At 42.4% G+C, this 21792-nt stretch overlaps 1 protein-coding gene across 9 annotated transcripts in view; it reads right to left on the minus strand.

Annotated features, from left to right (window-relative positions):
• DLG2 (discs large MAGUK scaffold protein 2) overlaps positions 1–21792 on the minus strand; it is a 1569268-nt gene that overhangs the window by 273709 nt on the left and 1273767 nt on the right. The window lies entirely within an intron of this gene.

Consider the following 21792-nt stretch of genomic DNA (forward strand, 5'->3'; position numbering starts at 1 on the left):
CATAGCGGATAAATAATAGTTTAAATCTAAAATCCAAACCCCTAATCATAAACCACAGTATTATCCCGTTATCAGAAAAGATTACAGTCACACCGAGTCATGCAAAGCCTGAGTGACTTAGTGATCCAACTAAAGTCAATGGAATGACTTGCATATGTAAGGATGACTCATTGAGTAAGGGTTCATAAGACAGGTTCCCCATAACCATAATACTGATAAAAATCTACTTCTGTTATGGATAAAGATGATGTGTAGAAACCAAATACAGTAAATTGCACCTTTACTGATTAATAGCTGGCTGCAATATTAAAATGTGAAGAAAACTGGAATAATACTAGAGGACCCAATTCAAAATCTATGGTGATATCTTTTCCTGGGGAAAAAAGTATAAGAAAGGATTTTGCTCTCCAAAATGGTCTGGTCAACCAATGTAGCTGTCACAATGCCCACATTTTATATCTTCATCATCCACAATGAACCAGAAAGAATTCTGGATCCAATCCTGCAAGGTGCTGAGTGCCTACAACAGGGGTGCTCAAACTTTTCCTGCCACGCCCCTCCTTATCAGTACCGTAATCTGTTCGCACCCCCTCCTCCATTACTCCACAGTTGGTTCAGAAGAAGAGCTTGGGCTGAAGGCGGACCTCAGAGTAGAACTGGGAATGGGATAGGAGCTGGGACTAGAGGTGGAGCTGGCTTGGGGGTGGAGAGGGAATGAAGGCAGAGCCAGGCTGGGGGCGGAGCAGGGGGCAGAGTGGAGCTTCAGCTAGGGCTAGAACTGGGCTAGGGGCGGAGCAGGGGGCCGAGTGGAGCTGGGTTGGGGGCAGAGCTGCGGCTGGGTGTAGTGTGGAGCTGTGGCTGGGGTCACAGTGGGGCTGGATGGTGCTCCCTCCCTTGCCCCCCATGGGGGCTGGCTCAGGCCTTGCTGCGCACCCTCTGAATGTTCCTCGATGCCTCCCAGGGGTGCATGCCCCACAGTTTGGGGACCTCTGGCCTAGAAGGATATGGTCCCAAATCCTAACAACTCACTCTCCGTACTTTACCAGTAGTTCAGTGAAGGTGAGGCCTTTCTGGAAAAACTTTGCTGTCATGGAGTCAAAAACTGCTTAAGAGGGGCAGATCTTCAGGGAGTTAAAGCGTCAGCAGCTGACATAACTAAGCACAAATCTCAATCATATAAATTTCCACTCCTTTTTTGTTACTTTCCATGGGAGACAGGTGAATGAGAGCTGTTAAATACGTTTTTCCTTTGGATTGAAAAGAACTGAAGCAAAGCTTCCTATTTAGCTGTAATTAATTTTAACTGACAAAATAATATACATGCCCCATTTGAGCTCTACTCCATTTTAATTAATGATGATTTTCATAAAGACTTGTATTCTTATTATGTTTGCTTGCATCACAGTAACAAGTTTCTGTTTATTTTAATTGGTTCTGCTAAAGAAAATGCTTCCTTAAAGAAATCCTATGATTACTGTGAACAGAGATTCAGATCAAACACTCACGCGATGTATAATTACACTAATTTCTCCTGGCCAAGGCATTCTACTGGAATGCGGAAAGATCTAAAAACTTACTGCTGAATTGCATCTTACATCTGATACCGAAAAACTTCTCCGAAGGCACTGGGATTGGAGGCTCACTGTCTAGAGTGCACAGCTGCAGCCCTTTCTTACAGCAGGTTATTTATAACTCCTATCAGATTATTTTCTATAGCATAAAGGGAAGTGAATGAATTTGCACAGACTGAACACTGAAGTCCTGATTTACTGGAGGGTTGTATTCCTTTTCCACTGAACAAATACAATAGGGTAATTAAATCATAGTAACAATCAAATATGACTGGAGATAATAAAGAAAGATATTTAAAAAATAATATTAAGCAAATCCATGCTTTCCCTGACATATATATGCTCACCATCAAGGGAAACACTCTATACAGCCGTATACTGTTTGGAACCATTACATTACTTCAATAGAGTCCTAAAGTTTTTTAAAAAAAACAAATGATATAAAAAAGTATTGGTTTCTTTTAAATTGTATAGGCTTTCAGAATAATTTCCATAGAATCACCATAAATGGATACCAAACCCTCAATGATTTAACCTCATTAAATGCTATACTTCTTTTCCATATGTGGCTGACAATAGAAGGAAGAAAAAAAAAGTTCTGTGTGGTTGAAACATTTTCCTCAATAGGATTTGTTTCGTCAGTTCCTTTTTCTGCCAATCTTTCATGATTCTAAAAAAGCTGTGGACTTTCAGAGGTAAAATCAAAGTTAAAGGGAAGGAAAATGAGCCCATGGAAGAAAAGCTGAATGACTCAGAAGACCCCAGTTAGTTACTTTGCTCCATCCCACCAAAATCTGAATGAAAGAATTTTTATTTCTGTGCTTTTTTTTTTTTAATTGAAGCAATGTCTTGAAAGTATCATCTTAGTATTTGCTTACCATTATGTCAACTGACTATTCTTGTAGGCTGCTTTGTTGAATCATCTGGATTAAATTAGCTGAAATCTAACTAACTGATACAAAAACCAGACATCATAATTTTCTCCTGCTCTTTTGTATTAAACTTTTGTGATGTAGGAAGTAATAAGCTTGTGTTTACTTATCAGGCTCCTGCTGATTACTAATACTGTAGGCTTTGTTGTTGCAAATATGATGAATATGACAAACAGTTTTGATTCCTTATTGGTAATTATATGTTAAAACTATACAATACAGCGAGAAACAAGTTTCTATTTATTTACTATATTGTTAATGGTTCTCAGTTTTAAACCTTTTGGTTTTGGACTTAACTAATTTTACTGTCTAATTTGTCATTCTAATTTGACTGACTAAGAAAATATAGTTTTGGCTTAATTCTTGTGTGCTAATAACTAATATTTATGACTGTATTTAATGCTCAAAATATGTTGACAATTTTATTAATATTAATTGATTTTTCCTGTGCCTAAAACAATAGGTAGTTTGCAGCACAGACAAAGATATGTTCACTATCAGGACAAGTCTTATAATCTAAAATCCGGATTCAGCAAACTACTGACTACAACACCAGGGTTTCGCATGGGCACGGGGTTTGTCCACATCAAATAGTGTGGAGCCTTACGTTATATATGATGCAACAAGTGGCACTGTCAAACAGTATGGAAGGGATGAGGTGAGAAGGGTTATGGAAACTAGGCCTCAGAGCAACTCATGGGCACATTTGGTTCAATTTAAAGTTCTATTTTTAACAGTTGTCATTAGTTACAGAATCAAAGGGTTAGTCTTCAGTGTGAACTTCTTATGCTACAATGGAAACCTTGCCTATTAATTGTTAAGTTCCAATGTGCTGGCATAGAACTAGACACAAAACTAAAGTTCTTGTCCCAAATAGTTTATAAATCTAGAACACTAGCAAGGAGACAGGATGCACTGTGAAGGAAAGAGGTGTGCGTGTGTGTTGTGTGTGTGTGTGTGGTAATACCTTCTGTTGTTAATATCCCCTCATTTTTTGCATGCATCATGGAAGACATGAGTCCATAAGTGGGCTTTAAGTGAAGAGCAGAGATGAAAGTAAGCTGGTCTGGTCCAGCCCGGCATACCGGTATACAGTCAACCATACTGGCAGGGCACAGCTTCCCCAGACCGACAATTTAAAAGGGCCCTGAGCTCCCAGCAGCAGTCGGAGCCGCTGGCCCTTTAAATCACCACCAGAGCCTCAGGGTTCCAGGCTGCCACTACCATGGGACTCCGGCAGTGATTTAAAGGGCTCAGGGTTCCTGGCCGCTGCTACCACAGCCAGAGCCCTGGGCCCTTTAAGTTGTCTCCAGAGCCCTGGGGTAGTGGAGGCAGCCAGGAGCCGTTAGGCTCCAGCTGCGATTTAAAGGGCTCTGGGGATTTAAAGGCCCCGCCCCTTCTGACCGAGGCCCCGCCACTTCTGACCGAGCTCCCTCCCCACCTTGCGCAGGGCCCCTGCCCTGTGTACCAGTAAGTCCCTTAAGTTACTTTCACCCCTGGTGAAGAGTGAATGGTCTCTTAATCAAACAAAAGAAAGCAAAATATGTTAAGGTTTCGAAATGCAAAAATGGCAATGGCAGCTCTGTTGAGAGCAATGGGAGATGGTGGCCATTTGGAAAGGGGCATCTTAATTGAGGGCAGCCTGTGATCTCAGTCCCATTGAAAACAATAGGATAAGGCAGACAGTTTGAAAGAGGACAATTTTTTTGCTCTGAAGGAGAAGATAACATAGTGGCCTCTCATGAAGAAATAAAAAAAATCAAAAGAACTGACATCACGTGCTAAATTTCTTGGAAAATGCATTTAATTTAACACAAATGAATACACTTGTAAATTCTCTGAAAATTAATTCATTACTCAAGTAAGTGCTGTAATTTTGAGCAGAATACACCATTCCCTTCTTTCATAGAAGAGATAGAATCCCTGATTTAAATGGAAAATTCAATTCAGCCTTAACTTTAGAGCCATGTCAGGTGCTGCCATAATTTGATTATTATTGCCTACGGATTGTACTTATCAATGGGTAAAAAAAATTCAAAAGCATCTAAGTAACACAGGAGTCTAAATCCAGTGTCCAAAGAGACTTATTAGGGACTTAGGAGCCAACATCTCACTGAAAATCAGTTAGACATTTTGGAATATTTTACCCATTTTTTCCCCCAATTATCTAAATTCTTGAAAGTATAAAGAAACTTTAAAAGCAATAAATAATTAAAAATTGGTTTAATATTTATTTTAATTGCACTCATACAGGGTCCTATCCGGCAGACACATATTACCATGGAATGCTTACAACCATTCCCTATGTCCCCTAGCTAGAAGTAAAATCAGAGTGCTTGTGGTAGTAGCATGCACTAAACTTGCTCATGAGTATTTTCAAGATCAGGCCCACAGCTGCCTATTCACAGAAGACTGCCTACGCTTTTCCCAAACATTACTGACATTTGTTGTGTGTGCACTGCCCTCACTGAAGTTACATGCATTTCAGGGTTAGGAGACTGTATCTCAGGAGTAAGCCATAAATAAAGACAGGGCCTCCCGGGGGGGGGGCAAATGGGGCAATTTGCCCCAGGCCCCGGGCTCCACAAGGCCCTCCAGGAGAACCGGTGAGGCTCCTGCCCTGGCCCCGCCTCTGCCCCTCTCCCGGACCCTCAGCGCATCCAGGAGTGTCCCTGAACAGCTGTGCAGCGTGGCTCCAGCGGGGCCTGAGCTCTGCCCTGCTAAGAGCCATGTGATAAGGGGATGGGGTGCGAGCTACACACCGAGCAGAGGGAACTCAGGCCCCGCTGTAGCTCACAGTCCCGCTCTCTTACCACGCAGCTCTGAGCGGGGCGGCGCTCAGGCCCCACCGGAGCCATGCTGTACGGCTGTCCAGGGACACTCCTGGATATGACGTGCTGAGGATCCGGGTGAGGGGGAAGCCGAGGGTAAGAGGCCAGGGATGAGGGGGTTGGATAAGGGGCAGGGAGTCCCAGGGACAGTCAGGGCACAGGGAGGGGGCAGAGGTTGGGGGGCAGTCAGGGGACAGGGAACTGGGGGGTTGGATTCTGGGCATTCTGGGATCTGTCAGGGCTCTATGGGGGGGGTGGATCGGGGTCGGGGCAGTCAGGGGACAGGGAGCAGGGGTGGGGTCCTGGTAGGGTGGTGGTGGGAGTCTCTGGGAGACGGTGAGGGGGCAAGGAGTAGGATGGGTCAGGGATTCTGAGGGGGGCAGGCAGTTGCGGGGCAGGAAGTGGGTGGGGGTCAGATAGGGAGCAGGGCAAGGCTGTTTGGGAGGCACAGCCTTCTCTACCCTAAAGCTCATTCAGCAGTTTGAGGTTTGCAGAAGAGCCAAGCTGTTAGCTTTTCCATTAGGGCTACCATCCATTTCACTTCTCAAATGCCAAATTATAGTCTACATTTAATTTCAGTGCCATAGGGAGATTCACGTCAGGGGAGGGTAGCTTCATTTAAAATTAGCCACTGGGGGAGGGATCACATGAGAACAGCAATATTCTACACCACCTACCTCTTTCCCAATCCTACCAAGGGAGACACACACACCCCCCGCACATTCCCTGAGGCTTCAGAGGGGTTTTCACTGGTTCTCAAAATTTTGTCATGGTGATCCCTTTCACACAGCAAACTTCTGAGTGTGACCCCCCTTATACATTGAAAACACTTTTTTATATATTTAACACTATTAGATTTAACACTGGAAGCAAAGTGGGATTTGAGGTGGAGGCTGACAGTTCGCGACCCCCAGTAATAACCTTATGACCCCTGAGGGGTCCCGACCCCCAGTTTGAGAACCTCTGGGTTAATTTAATTTTAGCACCCTGTGTCCATTCACATGCATGTGCTATTTTGAGCATGTCAGTTTTCACAACATAGGCTCATCCCAGATTCTGGAACAAGCTCAAATGCTCAATTCGTGGAGTATGTACTTAAGCTATACTAAAGACAAACCCACAGTAACCATCTCCAGTTTGTGAGGAGTCTCTAGGAAACAGATAAATGCATGGAGGTTAAGTCCACTAATGGCTATTAGCCAGGATGGGTAACGAATGGTGTCCCTAGCCTCTGTTTGTCAGAGGGTGGAGACGGATGGCAAGGGAGAGATCACTTGATCATAACCTGTTAGGTTTACTCCCTCTGGGGCACTTGGCATTGGCCATTGTCGGTAGACAGGATACTGGGCTGGATGGACCTTTGGTTTGACCCAGTATGGCTGTTCTTATGTTCTAGTCTAAATGAACCCAAAGTTATGGAGACAGATATGAGTCAAGGAAGCCAGCAGAGTATGAGAAACCTGAAAAAATCTCTGACTGGATGGGGTTAGGTGTTTGGTCACAAGCTGAGGTGGTTCAAAAGTTTTGGATTTTTTTTAAGCAGAATTTTTTATTGTTTCTTTAAACAATCAAAAACAGCAACCAGCAAATATTTGACTACACACTTCTGAAACCCCAAACCATATTCAGGTTTTGGGAGACTAATTTCAGCTTTTCAATTAAAAAAAAAACAACAAATTTTGAAGGAAAGCAGACACTGTCCATGATTTTTTTCTACTTTTTAAAAACCCCTAGTTTTCGATCCAAAAAAAGTTTTGATGGAAAATATTTGTCCAACCCTTTTAATGAGCTTTAGTGTCTTTTAGCACTAGCTGATTCTGAGAACCAGTGATACCTTGTAAAGAAGTTTTCTCAAAACTGGGTTTGTGCCGAGATGAGGAAGGTTTATTTTTCCCAGGGCCACCCATGGGAGGGAGCAAGTGGGGCAATCTGCCCAGGCCCCATGGGGCCCCCACAAGAATATAGTATTGCAATTTTTTTAATGGAAGGGGCCCCCAAAATTGCTTTGCCCCAGGCCCCCTGAATCCTCTGGGCAGCTCTGAATAAAGAGCCTGTTCTGTATCTTACTCATCAAAGCACCCTTTAACTCCCAAAGAATGCAGTACAGTCTTTGGTGAGTAAGAAATGCTGAACAGGACACTAATTAACCCTCATAATGCTCCTATGAAGTAGGAAAATATCATCATACTCCATTTTACAGACAAAACTGATACAGAAAGCTGAAGTGCTGCTGAGATGACAGTATAAGAATCTAAAGGAAACAGACAAGAAAAGATGGTAAGATAAGAAGTGCAAAAGTAAACAGCAGAGTTAGGAACAGAACCCATTATACATGTTGGCTGGCTAAGCAATTGCTTGAACCACAAGATAAACTCTCTCTCTCCTGTTGATATTGCCAGCACAGATAATACTGTAATTGAAAATTCTTCTGGTAGGGAATAAAGGAAAATATGAGAGCAAACCTCCTAGGACTTGAAAAAAATCCATGCAGAATCCTTTCCAATAAGAATCAGGTTAGAGGATTACATCACTTATGTATATGAGTAGTCCAACTGAACTCAATATAAAGTGATTCATATGTGTTAGTGTTCTCAGGATTGTGGCCTTAGTTAAACAGCCATGATATATTTTCAGCACCAGGTAGATGTACAGGAAATTGAACATTATCCTCTTCTGTACAAATTAGGAATCTAATCTAATAAGAAAGTTAAATTTAATCAACAGAAAAATAGAAATTATCTGGCTTCTTTTACGGTATCTATGATTTTCTTGTTGTCAACAAGAAATTAATTGTAAAGTCTAAAACTCTGTTGGAGCTCATTTTTGGTTCCCCCTGTATTAGAGCTTTAATCTCTCACCCAGATTTTTAATACAGCTTCTTTTGCCCCAATAATCATTTTACATTTTAGAAAGTGGATTGTTCAGTAATTGCAATGTTATTTACTGTACTTGCTATAAATGATTTAAACAATAGTGAGCCTGCAAATTAGGAAACAATTTAAGAAGGCTTGAGGAAGAATAAACTGTAATTACACACATCAATCAGTAGTCATTGTTTCTACCTTCATTACAATTATTGTCAACACATAGTAAACCAACTTTGTGGACTAACTGCAGCTAAATGAATTATCATTAGGGTTTCAAACTCAAATCTCTTAGGTACCTCTTGGTTGGCAAGAGCTTGAAATGCTACAGTGGCAGTATGCTCAATTTTAGAAGAGGAGAGGGAAGCTGAGAAACGCCTTGTTATTTTTCAGTGACTCCTTCTGGCTGACCCAGGAACTTCTTTGAAAGGCTTCAAAAAGAGCTGACTACATCCCTCCTCAAGTAAAACAGTGGGGATTTAAGTGGACTATTGTGGGAAAACCCTCTGAAAGTAAAGCAAATCTGATATCCCCAGGCCTAATAAATTACTGGAGTTAATATTCATGTATAAGAACCATTTTTTTCCATTGAAAATTAGTTTTGACTGAAAAATTTTGACCAGTCCTCCAGCTGACTTCACCCTCAGCTGCAATGGCCAGTATACGGAAGGGTGGAGTCAAGATTCTGCCAAGTCCAGCCTCTATCCACCCACTTAGACACACAGGTGCCTTACAGACCCATATTCCTCTGCACAGACAAGCAACAATCTTGCACTACATAGATGTTAGTATTATAGTCACCTTGCTTATTACCTCATTTCATAAAGTCATTTATACCACTCTCTTAATTCATATAGTTTTGTCTAATGTTGTTCAAATAAAATATTGATAATGAATATTTATTAGTGCAATGCAGTTGGCATGCCCTAAATAGCTGGTATGTTCCTCTGCACCAGTCTCACAGCCCTACTCAAGCTCCCCTGTGGGACACTCACTAGGCTGTTATGATTGAGTCTCTCCACACTGGACTGCTCTTTAGCTTACCTTTGCCTATATAGGATTCCCAGCACTGTCTCCTTTCTTGACTTCTTTGGCATACGTCCTGGGCACAGACTCTGTCTGTTACCCCATTCACGGAAATGGGACCTCATGATCCAACTGCACTGGGCCGCAGAATCATTGCTGACCTACAAGACACCCCAATACTTAAGCACACCCTTTCCCAGAACTCAAGTTTACAGTTCACCTCTCCAGGGACAGGATAGTTGAAAAAAAATGGGCACGGACTTCGGATAGGTTTCTAACACAGTCTTCACTTTAGAGACCGTAAGAAATATTACAGGTCTAGGTCAAACTATAAAACCCACCTGTATGGCATCCCTGCCTCCATTTCCTCACTGCTCTGGAATGTCCTTTTAAGGATTCCAAGTGCCCTCTCCTGGATCTCTCTCCTCATGGTTTCTTCTCTGGAACATGGTCAAACAAACAATCAAAAACGGCCCTTCTCCCTCCAAAAACCTGTGGCCTTTGTTCCTAGATTTAACGACCTGCTCTGATACTTCTGCCCTTTTGTTTTCCTGTTTGGACATTTTCTACTGTCCATTCCCCATCCCTGCAGATACAAGGGACTGAACTAGGTTTCCAGCTCAGGCATTCTTCTTGGCATACCATTGCCCTATCGAATCACAATCATTAGGGTTTACAGCCTCTTTTGTTTAGTCTGTAGCTTCTTCCAGACAGGGTGGATGCTACATGCCAGGGACCTCATCAACCCATGACTGACTCATTACACATTGCACTGTTCAACAATACAGAAATTTCCTAAATGTATAAGTTACACATAGGTTCCCCAGATTTTCACAATTAGATTTTCTCATCATGCTATAAGTAATTCTATTCTATTTAGGGCCTTACAACTTAATATCAAATATAAAGTCTCTAAGTTATGACATTAGTGAAACAATACTTTATTCCCATGCAGGCTAACTCCTAACATTACATTTCCTCCATGCCATTATAAAACTGTGAGGAAATTTGCACTGAAATTGATAACACAAACATCGAGTGTTCCATCAGAACACACCATCCTCAAAAGCCTGCATAACAAATAATAGTAGGCACATACATAGGTCTTTATACTTTCAAAGCACAAACATTAACTAATCCTCACCAGACTTTTGTGAGGTCAGAATTCAAGTATTATTGCTACATTTATAGAAAGGGAAACAAAAACAGAGTTTACAGTGAATTATGTAAAATCCTGCAGAGTCAGTGACAAAGTCACAATTAGAACTCAGGATTTCTTGCTCCCAGGCCAGTGCTCTGTCCATCTGACTATGCTGTGTCTATCTATCTTCTAGCAGAAGACCTCATAATTTTACATTGCTCTTGAACTCACTACTAGAATGACAAATACGTGAAGCCATTTTTGAACGAGGGTTTGGAGACAGGCCTATAAGCAAAATAGTTTACAAATCTACAGGTCTAATTCTACCTTGAGGATGGATATGCCAGATTTTCAACAAATTTGGGGCTCACACTGCAGTGGTTAGGATCTCTGCCTTCAGTTGGAAGAGGCTCAGAGCCCTTGTTGATTCTCTCTCTCTCTCATACACACACAGGGACAAACACACAACCTCCCGAATCCTGGATAAGATTTAAAAAAGTGACCAGTGATTTTGGGAACCTCATTTTTTGGGTGCTCATCTTAAGACATAATAAAGGGACCTGATTTTCAGAGGTTAGGGGGGCCAGCACTTTCTGAAAATCCAGCCCTTTCAAGGAAAAACATTCCTTGGCTAAGCAGCAAATGCTTCTAACAGCTCAAAAGGAGATGAGCTCTTTGACTTTGTCATGTCCATTTGAGAGAGACCTGAAACAGTGTTTTGAAATCTGAGCATGCACCTGAATTTTGCCGATAGTCTTTTCTTTTTTAATCTCTCTCTGCTACCCACATTTTCTGATGCATCTGCCCATACTTTTTAATGCATCTGGTGTTCCAGTTTAGCACCTGGAAATGCTCCAATTTATTCTCTAAGTCTCATTCTTTTAAATATTCTCGTATGCAATTCTCTTACACAAATCTACAGGTGCTATGTACATAAATTTAAATACGGTATATTCAATTATTTAAATATATTTATGCAGCATGCCACACTGAGATGACAATTAGAACCAATATTTAGAAAACTCATTCAGGATTATTTTGTGCATGTAAAGTGTTTTTAAGAAAAGTGCTGTATACAGAAAGCATGAGGTATAATGATCATTTTTAAAATCACTTTTCCTTGCAAAGCTCAGGGGAAAGTACTTACAGATGTCTAAGGTTAAGATTTTCAGAGCGGCATTTCTGACATTAGGCACCTAAATCCCTAGTTAGTGATCTTAATACAACTATCTGACTTTCCAAAGAACAAAACAACCACTGAAGCTCAGCAGCTTTGAAAATCAGGCCATTTTTATGTAGGTGTTTAACTGGATTTAGGAGATTAGCTTCAGGCATCTAGATTTGAAATAGCTGACTTTAGTATCTTTGAGCTATCCTCAACTTACAACCACAGAGGAAAGTAATTGCATTCAATAGACATTCCCGCTTCAAAGAGAAAATATATTGTACAATGTAACTTGCTATGTTTTTCGGGGTATATCTCACCAAATCATTTCCCTGCCATTGTAAAGGTCTCAGGCATCCGTGTACCTCAGTCCCTCCTATTCTCTGCCTGTGGCAAACAATAGATTAGCTGCTGGAGGGCTGTAATACTTTAGTCAACTCCAAGTTATTGGGCTCATTGCGGGGGATAACTCGCGGGGTTTAGTGGCCTGTGATGTGCAGGAAATTAGATTAGTTGATCTGATTGTCCCTTCTGGCCTTAGACTCTGATTCTGTAACACATTTATAGAAGTTTAACTCTATACATACACAATTATAATATACCTTTTACTGACTTTAATTTCACTTCTTAGCACTGCAATGTTAAATTTATTTTAGATTGTTTATTCCACTTACATTTTTCAAAGTTTTTACCTGAATTGTTATCTTCGGCATTAACAGGGTGACTCAAGCTGGAGAAAGAAGCTGGAACTAAAGAAATCATGGGTCTGGTAATGCAAAGACCCATCATGCAAAGGTTTATTCCACTAAAAAAAGAACATTTTTTTTTTTAAGATGACATGACAGATTGCACTTTGGCAACGATCCTTTAGCTGATAAAGAGTTAGTAATGACAGCTGAGCCTAAACTTAACGCTTATTTCTCCTGGTAACTGTCAGAGTAGCCAAAGAGGCTATTAGCAGACTAAAAAGAAATGAAGTTAATGACAAACAAAGATGGTACACGAAGAAGCAATCATCCTAGGAGCAGCTATTGTAGTAACTATTATTTCCATAGGTTTGCTAGTTGACGATAGCCAGATCGAAAATATGATACCAATGTTTAAGAGGCTACTTTATAGTCATATGGTTATGCTCCAGAGATATGCCCAATCTCAAAACTTGTATTATTTGACAGCTGTTATAGGAGCCATTACAGATGCCACAGGTAGCTCTTGAAATTTGAGTCGGTGGCACCCTGATGTCATGACAGGGCCGCCCAGAGGATTCAGGGGGCCTGGGGCAAAGCGGGGGAGCTGCAGCGCTTGTACTCACCCGGCGGCGGTCCGGGTCTTCAGCGGCATTTCAGCGGCGGGGAGCCTTCAGTCGCTCTGCATTTTTGGCAGCACTAAAGGGCCCTCCGCTGCCGAAAAGCCAGCTGAAGACCCGGACCGCTGCCCTTCCCCAGGCAGCCCTGCATCATGATCATGGCTTTTGCAGATCCTGTGTACATTTTCCCCAATTTGGGCAAGTTAGGTGTCTGTTCACACATGATTAGTAAAAACTTTTTAGAGTTTGGCAGCTAAATTCTTAGGAGAGTGCAATTCTTAGAATTGAGCATGCTCCATCTCCACTCAGCTTTATGTGCAACCAAAATGCACATGCACCAACCCCCCAGAATTAAATAGCATGCTCCATTCCTACAGCTATAAGGGCTGAGCAGAACTTTCCCCTGCAATAGCTCCTCCTGGCAGCCAGAAGCTGCTGTGGCAACAAGCAGAACTGAGAACAGGGAAACTGTGTCTTCTGTCCTCTCAATGCTCCTGCTGCCGGTGCCCGGACAGTGAGAAGAATGCAGAAAACTGTCTCCTTAATGCAGAAGGGTGAGGGACTGGGACTAGGCAAGATGGCTAAATACTTTGCCTCAGCTTTTAATGAGAAAGTTACAGGCGGTGACAGGTTGGCTAATGGGAACAAGGATAAGGAAGTAGAAATTACCACATCCAAGGTGGAAACCAAAGTCAAACATCCTAATGGATCCAAATCGGGGTGCCTGGATAAACTCCATTCAAGATTATTAAAGCAACTGACACATGAAATCGCAAGCCCAATAGCAAGGATTTTGATGAATCTGTAAACTCATATTCATACTCTATGACTGGAAAGTTGCAAATAGAGTACATATATTTAAGAAAAGAAAAAAATAAGGTGATCACGGAAACTAATGGCCCATTAGTTTGACCTCAATTATATTCAAGGTCTTAGAATAAATTTTGAAAGAGAGAGTAATTAAAGGCATACAGATGAAGATAAGTGGGACAAAAGACATGTTTTTACTAAAGGTAGGCCGTGCCATATCAACTGATTTCTTTCTTTGAGAAGATAACTGATTTTATAAACAAAGGAAATTAAGTAAATCTAACCTACTTGGATTTCAGTAAAGCATTTAATACAATTCCACATGGGAAATTATTAGTGTGGAAGCAGGGAAAGAATTGACAAGGATTTGTAGGGGATCTTAATGCATGACAGTCTGTTAGCAAGAGTCAGGCCAGCTGTAACCCTAATGACGCAAGACTTGTAGAAGCGAGGATGGTGTGAGGCGAGTGGGAAAGTACTGTGTGAGAAGTTGTCACAACCTTGCTCTGATAACAAAATATGTAGACTGGCGTCTCCTAGAAGTGAGAAAAATAAGATAGCAGAATGGCCTATGTATAAACAAAATGCAGCTGTTGCTTATTATTGTCTGTATTATTGCTTATTATTGTCTGTAACAAAGGTATAAATGCTTGCTGTAATTGTTTACCTGTTGTTTACCTGTCTGGGACTGGGGTGACCCTATGTCCTAGGGCACTCCCTCCCTCTATTGCAATTGCTTGAGAAATAATAAAGTATTTGATTTTGCTGCACCCAAACAAAAAGCGAGAACTAAGTTTTTCTCCGACATTAGTTAAAGTGGAGAAGATGGGGATTAATATGAGAATTAAAAGTACTGGAGGGACAGTACTAATGGAGTTCCTAAAGGATCCATCTTGAAATGAATCTTATTTAACATTTTCAGTAATGACTTTGGCACAAAAAGTGGCAGTGTGCTATTCAAATCTGCAGATAATACAAAGTTGGGAGGTATTGCCAATATGGAAGAGGACTGGAATATCATACAAGAAGATTTGGATAACCCTGAAAACTGGAGTAATGGAAATGGGATGAAATTGAATAGTGCAAAGTGAAAGGTTATGCGCCTAGGGACTAACTAAAATATTTGCTATAAACTGGGGACTTATGTGATGCAGCCACAAAAAAAGACTAATGGAATCCTAGGATGCATCAGAAGGGAGATCCTATCTTATGAGAGGAGACTTAAGGTGTTTGGCTTGATCAGTCTAACAAAACAAAGGGTGAGGGGAGATATGATTGCTCTCAATAAATACATCAAAGGGATGAGCACCAGTGAGGGAGACAGCATTCAGATTAAGGGCCAATGTTGGCACAAGAACAAATCAATATACACTGGCCATCAACAAGTTTAGGCTTAATATTAGATTAAAGTTTCTCACTATCGGAGGAGTGAAATTCTGAAACAGCCTTCCAAGAGGAGTAGTGGGGACAAAAAACCCTAACTTGCTTCAAGACTGAGCTTGATATGTTTATGGAAGGGATGATATGATGAAGTTGCCTATAATGGCATATGGGCCATTTGTGACTCCTATTAGCACGTATCTCCAATGGCTGGAGATAGGACACTAGATGGGGAGGGTTCTGAGTTACTGCAGTGAATTCTTTCCCAGATGTCTGGCTCATGGCTCTTGCCCACATGTTCTGAGTCTAACTGACCACCATATTTGGGGTCAAGAAGGTATTTTCTCCAGGTCATAATGGCAGAAACCCTAGAGGCTTTTTGCCTTCCTTATCAGCATGGAGCACAGGTCACTTGCTGATCTGAACTAGAGTAAATGGTGGATTCTCTGTAATGAAGTCTTTAGCTCAAGATTTAAGAACTTCAGTAACTCAGACAGAGGTTATGGGCCTATTACATGAGTGGGTAGGAGAGGTTCTGTGTCTTGCAATGTGCAGAATGTCAAATGAGATAATCATTGATAGACTTTAAGGCCAAAATAGACCAGGAGTCTATGAGAACATTCCCTATCCTGCCTTGAAAATCTCAGCCATTTTTATTTTTTATCTCCCATTATAATTCATTTAATTTTGAGGTCTGGGTGCTCTCTCCCTCCTCCCCCTGCCCCACATCAAAATTATTTTACTCACTTCTGTTGAGAATTATTCATGGGACAAAGAAGAGTGCAGTGACTAAAACAAAGGGAAAGGTGCCAGGGACTCTATTCCTGGATTTTCTACTGACTCACCTATTGACCTGGGGAAAGTAGCTATACAGTTTACTACTGCTAGGTACATCCCATTGGTGTTGGTTGAGTCTTGGTTAATGTTTGTAAAGCTCTATATAATCCTCAGATGGAAGTTGCTATATAAGTGTCAAATACTATCATGCTAACACAGTGGTGGGCAACTTGCAGCCCATCAGGGTAATCCACTGGCGGGCCAAGAGACAGTTTGTTTACATTGACCGTTGTGATGGGGACTGCTTACCCCACACTAGCCCAGACAGGGTTTGTTTACACTGACCGTTGTGATGGGGACTGCTTACCCCACACTAGCCCAGACAGGGTTAAGTCCCACATATTGACAGCGGAAGTCCCGCCTCCCTGGCAAGACTGGGCATGCTCCACGTGCTCTAGTAGTATAAAGGGAGAGAGACCAGCTCATTCTGGACTGGAGGCCGCTGGGCAAGGACTTGCCTGGGAAGCTCCTGCAGAGGGCCAGTCACAGCCTCTGGCTGCGCCGGGAATAGAAGCTGTCCATGGCCCACCTGCACCCCAGTGACTGGAGGAAACCCTGGAGATGACGGGCCATCCTGAACACAGAGGACCCAGCACCTCATGGGAAACCCCAACACAGACTCTGGTAGGAGGTGACCCAGGGAGGGTGACAGAGTGGTACCTCCCGCCTGGGGAAGCTCAGCGTGTTTCGGTAGGACCCTCCCCCATTGCGTCAGTGGCAAGCCACTACGCCACTGTTAGGGCCCTGGGTTGGGGCCTGGTGGAGTTGGGTGGGCCCAAGCACCCTACCAGGGCAGCCACACCCCATAAGGGGCACCCCAATGCTATAGACCATGGCCACTAGACCACAATGCCCTTCACCAAAGGGCTGATTTATGGACTACGGCCATTAGGCCCCACTGCCCTGTAGCAAAGGGTGGCGCTATAGACTCTGGTCGCTAGGCCGCGCTGCCCTGCACCGAAGGGCGGCGCTATAGACTCTGGCCACTAGACCATGCTGCCCTGCACTGAAGGGCTCCTTTATGGACCCCTGATCGATAGCCCAGGCTGCCCTGACCTTAGGGGTGTGGACCTTCACGCCGTCCACAGGCAAAGCCACCCGCAGATCCCTGGATGGTCAATGTAAACGAACTATCTTGTGGCCTGCCAGTGGAGTACACTGATGGGCTGCATGTGAACCGCAGGCCGCAGATTGCCCACCACTGCACTAACTTCTGAAATAGCTTACAAGGTTTGAAAAGCTGAATGCAACACTTGTACTGACTTCACTGGGAGCAGCACATTCAAAGCAGCACTGGGCTTTGACAATGCACAATGTCTCCTTTGCTAGGTCATAAGCTTAGCTTGGCACCTGTCACGCTCCTTAATACTTAACTTGCCTTGGAATTTCCTCAGCGTCCGAATTCCCCAGCATTGGAGAATAACAACTGTTTTCTGGAGTCCCTGTCATCACATCCTTTAATATCACAGTCCTCAGCTCTCACTGCAGTTGCTTTCTTTGCACTTTGTAAAATAGCTGTAGCTATTTTTGGGTGAATAGCCCATTAAATTACCCCATGAATAAGTCTATTTCTTACTACAGCAATGTGTCCTAGACTTGCAGGGAAGATCTGAAGTGCACGTTTCTGATTTTTTTAATTATACTACAGATTCAAGAGCATTTCTGCGGGAAAGCCTCAACAGAATAGGAATTCAACTTTAATTCAGAACATCTTGGTCACCCAATATATGCACCAATGTCCCATTACGATGCTTGGAACATGTTTGTCTCATCTGTATCATCTCTTCTTTCTAAATTATTCTCCTAATGAAAAATACATTGGATTTTTCAGCCAATGAAATCTCCCACTCAGCTCCAGGAGCCAGGCAATCAGTTAAAAATGATCCTAAATGTTTTTACTGTTACTGACTTTACAATGCTGGCATTCTCCAGCCAGCCAGATGAACATCGAGGATGAAGTGGGAGTGTTTATGCCCCCTTCCTCATATAAATGTGTTCATACATACTCTTTTCCCACATACATATAAAATACACTTTAAAAGTGTATGCGTGACACACAGTCTTTGTACTCTGGATTCTCTGAGCAGACATGCACACACAGAGGCACCAAGATGCTGAGGGCCCAGATCCTCGGCGGCATAAATTAGTGTAACTCCATCAAAGTCAATGGAGCTACACCAATTTATATCAACTACGGAAAAGGCCCTGAGTGTGTCTGTATGTATATTTAAATGTACATCAAAACAGCTTGCCACAGATGTATAGATAAAGTCATTTACATTTGCAGTGTATTTTATATCTACCTTATTTCTGTAGCATCCAGAAGGGCTAGACGTGTGAATCATGCATATGCATTAAAATTATACCAAAACATTAGACTCATCAAGACATGCGTTTACATTTTTGAGGTAGCAAGTAGGTGGTAATAGTGGGGGATAAGAAGTAACCCAGGAGTCATTCCGTAAGGAAAGTACAACAGTGGTGCTTAGAAAGTGTAGCCTAGTATTTTAAAAACACAAGATTTCTCCGTCCCCACCTACAATTGAGACACAGACATAAGAAAGAGAAGGGACTCCTGTAAACGCTGACACGGGTCACATGTGAACAGGCAAAAAGGTGGTGTCTGTAATAATATATAACTTGAACTCCAAACTTCAGAGAAAAAGGAACCACAAACAGGAATTATCTGCTTCACTATTTTAAGATGCTTTTAGCTACAATTATAGCTCTAGTAACTACCATTGCTAACAAAAAGTATAGCTCTAGTAACTACCATTGCTAATAAAGATACAAGTGTATCAGAGAGGATAGCTGTCTCTGAGATTCCCGTTCTCACCAAAACTCTGATAGTCAATTACTACCCAACATACTCAGCTTTCCTCAAAAATGTATAGTGCTGTATTTGTGCCAGCAAGCAGCTAACAACGCAAGCAGGGCTAGAGTGCAAACGTACTCATTATAACACCTTTTTGGCCCCTTTGGCATTAATTGGTCTAATCAAGTTGTAATTAATGAATATCTTCCCTTCATACATGCTGTTACAGTAAAGTGTTAATTGATTTGCTTGAAAGATTTATAGCACACAGAACAGCCGAGTGGCTTAATGGTTTTCCCAGGGATTGCTGTAAGGGAACAGCTGCAGAGATACTGCAATGCAGCACAGCACAGTTTCCAGACTACTGACACTGAATATTTTGCAAATATCTGAGGACTAAATTTTGTTTACAGCCCTGTACTGGGGATGAATGGGTGCAACTGAGAGTAGAATGTGGAATTTATATCATAGGGGATGTCTGCACAACTCCTCGACACGCACGGCTGGCCTGTGCCAGCTGACTCAGGCACGCGACACTCAGGCTGTTTCACTGCTGTGTAGATTTACAGGCTTGGGCTCTTGGATCCTGCAAGGTGAGAGGGCCCCAGAGTTCAGGCTCCAGACCATGCCCATAAGTCAACAGAGCAATGAAACAGCCCCACAGCCTGAGCCCTGCAAGCCTGAGTCAGCTGGCATGGGCCAGCTGCGGGTGTCTAGTTGCTGTGCAGACATACCCTTAGTGTTCCCAACTTAGAGGCCAATATTTTCTTTCCCCACATCTCCTCCATTCAGGATGAGTTGTCTATATTTAAAGCATAGTTCCCCTTTCTTTCAAACTGGATCAGTTACACTGACCACAGAATTTTACCATAACTCCTTCCTTACTGTACTTCAGCATGACCATCACCACTAAAATGGGAATACATACTATCCAATGGAATTTGAAATGCTGAAGATATTTCCTTTACTCCCAGTAGGACAACTGTGGGTGAATGCTGACTTCTTAGAGAGCAACTGAACACGCACATGGCCATGCCCTTTTAAGATGTGCCTCATCTTACAATAGCTACTCAGGACATACCAAGCAAGTCCATGCTGCAGAAGACGGTGAATGGCTCCTTGCTGACTGTGCATTTTTACAAAGGCACTAACTGGCTTTAAAAGGAGTTTGAAAAGATTGCTATTGAGGAAAAAAGTTAGGGCAAGCAAAAATGTTTCCATGAGTATGATTATCAGTGTGAAAGCATGGCTAAAATAGGAGTGAGTGGATCCTCTCGTCTTCTTGATCGACAAGTTTTTAATCGCTTGTATTTGTTTTACCTTCAACTAGCAGTTGAGTACATAAGTAGTGTCATTGAAGTCAACAGGACTGCTCTTGTGCTTAATGCTAGGCAGGTGTTGAAATATCCAGCTGAACTGGAGCTGCAATAATCATTATGGATCATAGAATCATAGAAATGTAAGGCTGGAAGGGACCTCAGGAAGACATCAAGTCCAGCCCCTACACTGGCAGATCAAGTAAACCTAGACCATCCCTGAAAGGTGTTTCTTCAACCTGTTCTTAAAACCCTCTAATGATGGTGATGTGATTCCCCAACCTCCCTTGGAAGCCTAGCCCAGAGCTCAACTACCCTTATAGTTGGAAAGTTTTACCTAACATCTAACTTGAACTTACCTTGCTGTGGATTAAGCCTATTACTTCTTATCCTACCTTCAGTGGACATGAAGGAGATGTTACTACCTTGTACAGTAACTGCAGTTCTTTGAGATGTGTCGCCCAGCAGGTTCTCCACATCAGGTGCACATGCACCCCATGCATCTTCAGCTAGAGATTTTCAGTAGGCGTGCACAGTTGGTCCACACAGGTGCCCTACACAACCTCATGCTCCACACCAAGGCTATATAGGGTCGGGCAGGTGACCTGTCCTCAGTTCCTTCTCCTCTGCAAAGTCCCACAAGGGAAACTGGAAGCAGAGGGGAAGGAGAGGGGATAGTGGAGCACCCATAGGGAGACACACCTCAGAGAACTCCAGTTACTGCACAAGGTGAGTAACCTCTCCTTCTTCAAGTAGTGCTCCTATGAGTGCTTCACTTCAGGTGACTACTAAGCAGCACCCGCAGCTGAAGGGGGAGTCTTCAGAGCTGAGTCCAAGACTGAAACAAGACTGCATTCCCAAGGGCAGCATCTGATCTGGAAAACTGGATGGTTTCTCAGGTCAAATTTGCGATAGCTTTGGGTTGACCGTAACTGCATTTTTTAGCAAATAAACCATTGATCCAAAAATGTCACCCAGTTCTAGATGGCCCCCCTCACTTTTTTATTTCTTGTATTTTTAGTTCCAATTCTGTCCTCACTTTTCGTCTTCTTCCCTTCCCACTCTGCTTTTATCTTTCGTCTTTCATAACTTTGTCCCATATCAATTTGTCTATTTCTGTCTCAGAGAGATAAGAGAAATAAAAAAAGGTGTAGGTGTAAAAGAAAGACCAAAAAAGAAAAAGGAGAAGGGCTGAGGAAAGGGAATGCCCTCCTGTTTACCCACCAAAACATGTTTTATTTTTGCTAGCCTCTGCATTTCCTAGTTCCAGGCAAGCTGAGAAGTGAAAACGCCTTAATAACAAGAGAAAAGCTATTCAGCCTGATGGCAAGCTCTAGAAATCTTGCAATAGAACCCACTTACGTAAGATTTCCAGGCCACTCTACATACTCAAAAATGCTACGGAGTTCATATAAGGTTCAGATAAACTCTGAACCCATTCACCACTATTACTTCCTCTTTTCCTTTGCACTGCAACTGTAGGTTACAGGGTCAGTTTATAATATCGCAACAGCTATGTATTTTATGCTCTTTTCTTTACCACATGAATAGTAACTTATTGAAGCATTAACTCTTTCCTCCATTCTAACTGCCGATCATCAGCTGGCTGCTCAGAAAGCTGGTACATTATGCACTATTGTTTATCATCCAAAAAATCAAGAGCTGCAATTTTACTTGCGACTTTCTGTAATAACAGTCTAAATTGATATTCCTGTTCCTATTAAACTGGAAAAGATAAACAAGACTGCAGCAACTAATGGGAACCAAGAACACATTGGACTAAGGTTTCACTCAAAAT

This window comes from Gopherus evgoodei, chromosome 1 (genome assembly GCF_007399415.2).
Source record: "Gopherus evgoodei ecotype Sinaloan lineage chromosome 1, rGopEvg1_v1.p, whole genome shotgun sequence".
Classification (NCBI taxonomy): domain Eukaryota; kingdom Metazoa; phylum Chordata; order Testudines; family Testudinidae; genus Gopherus; species Gopherus evgoodei.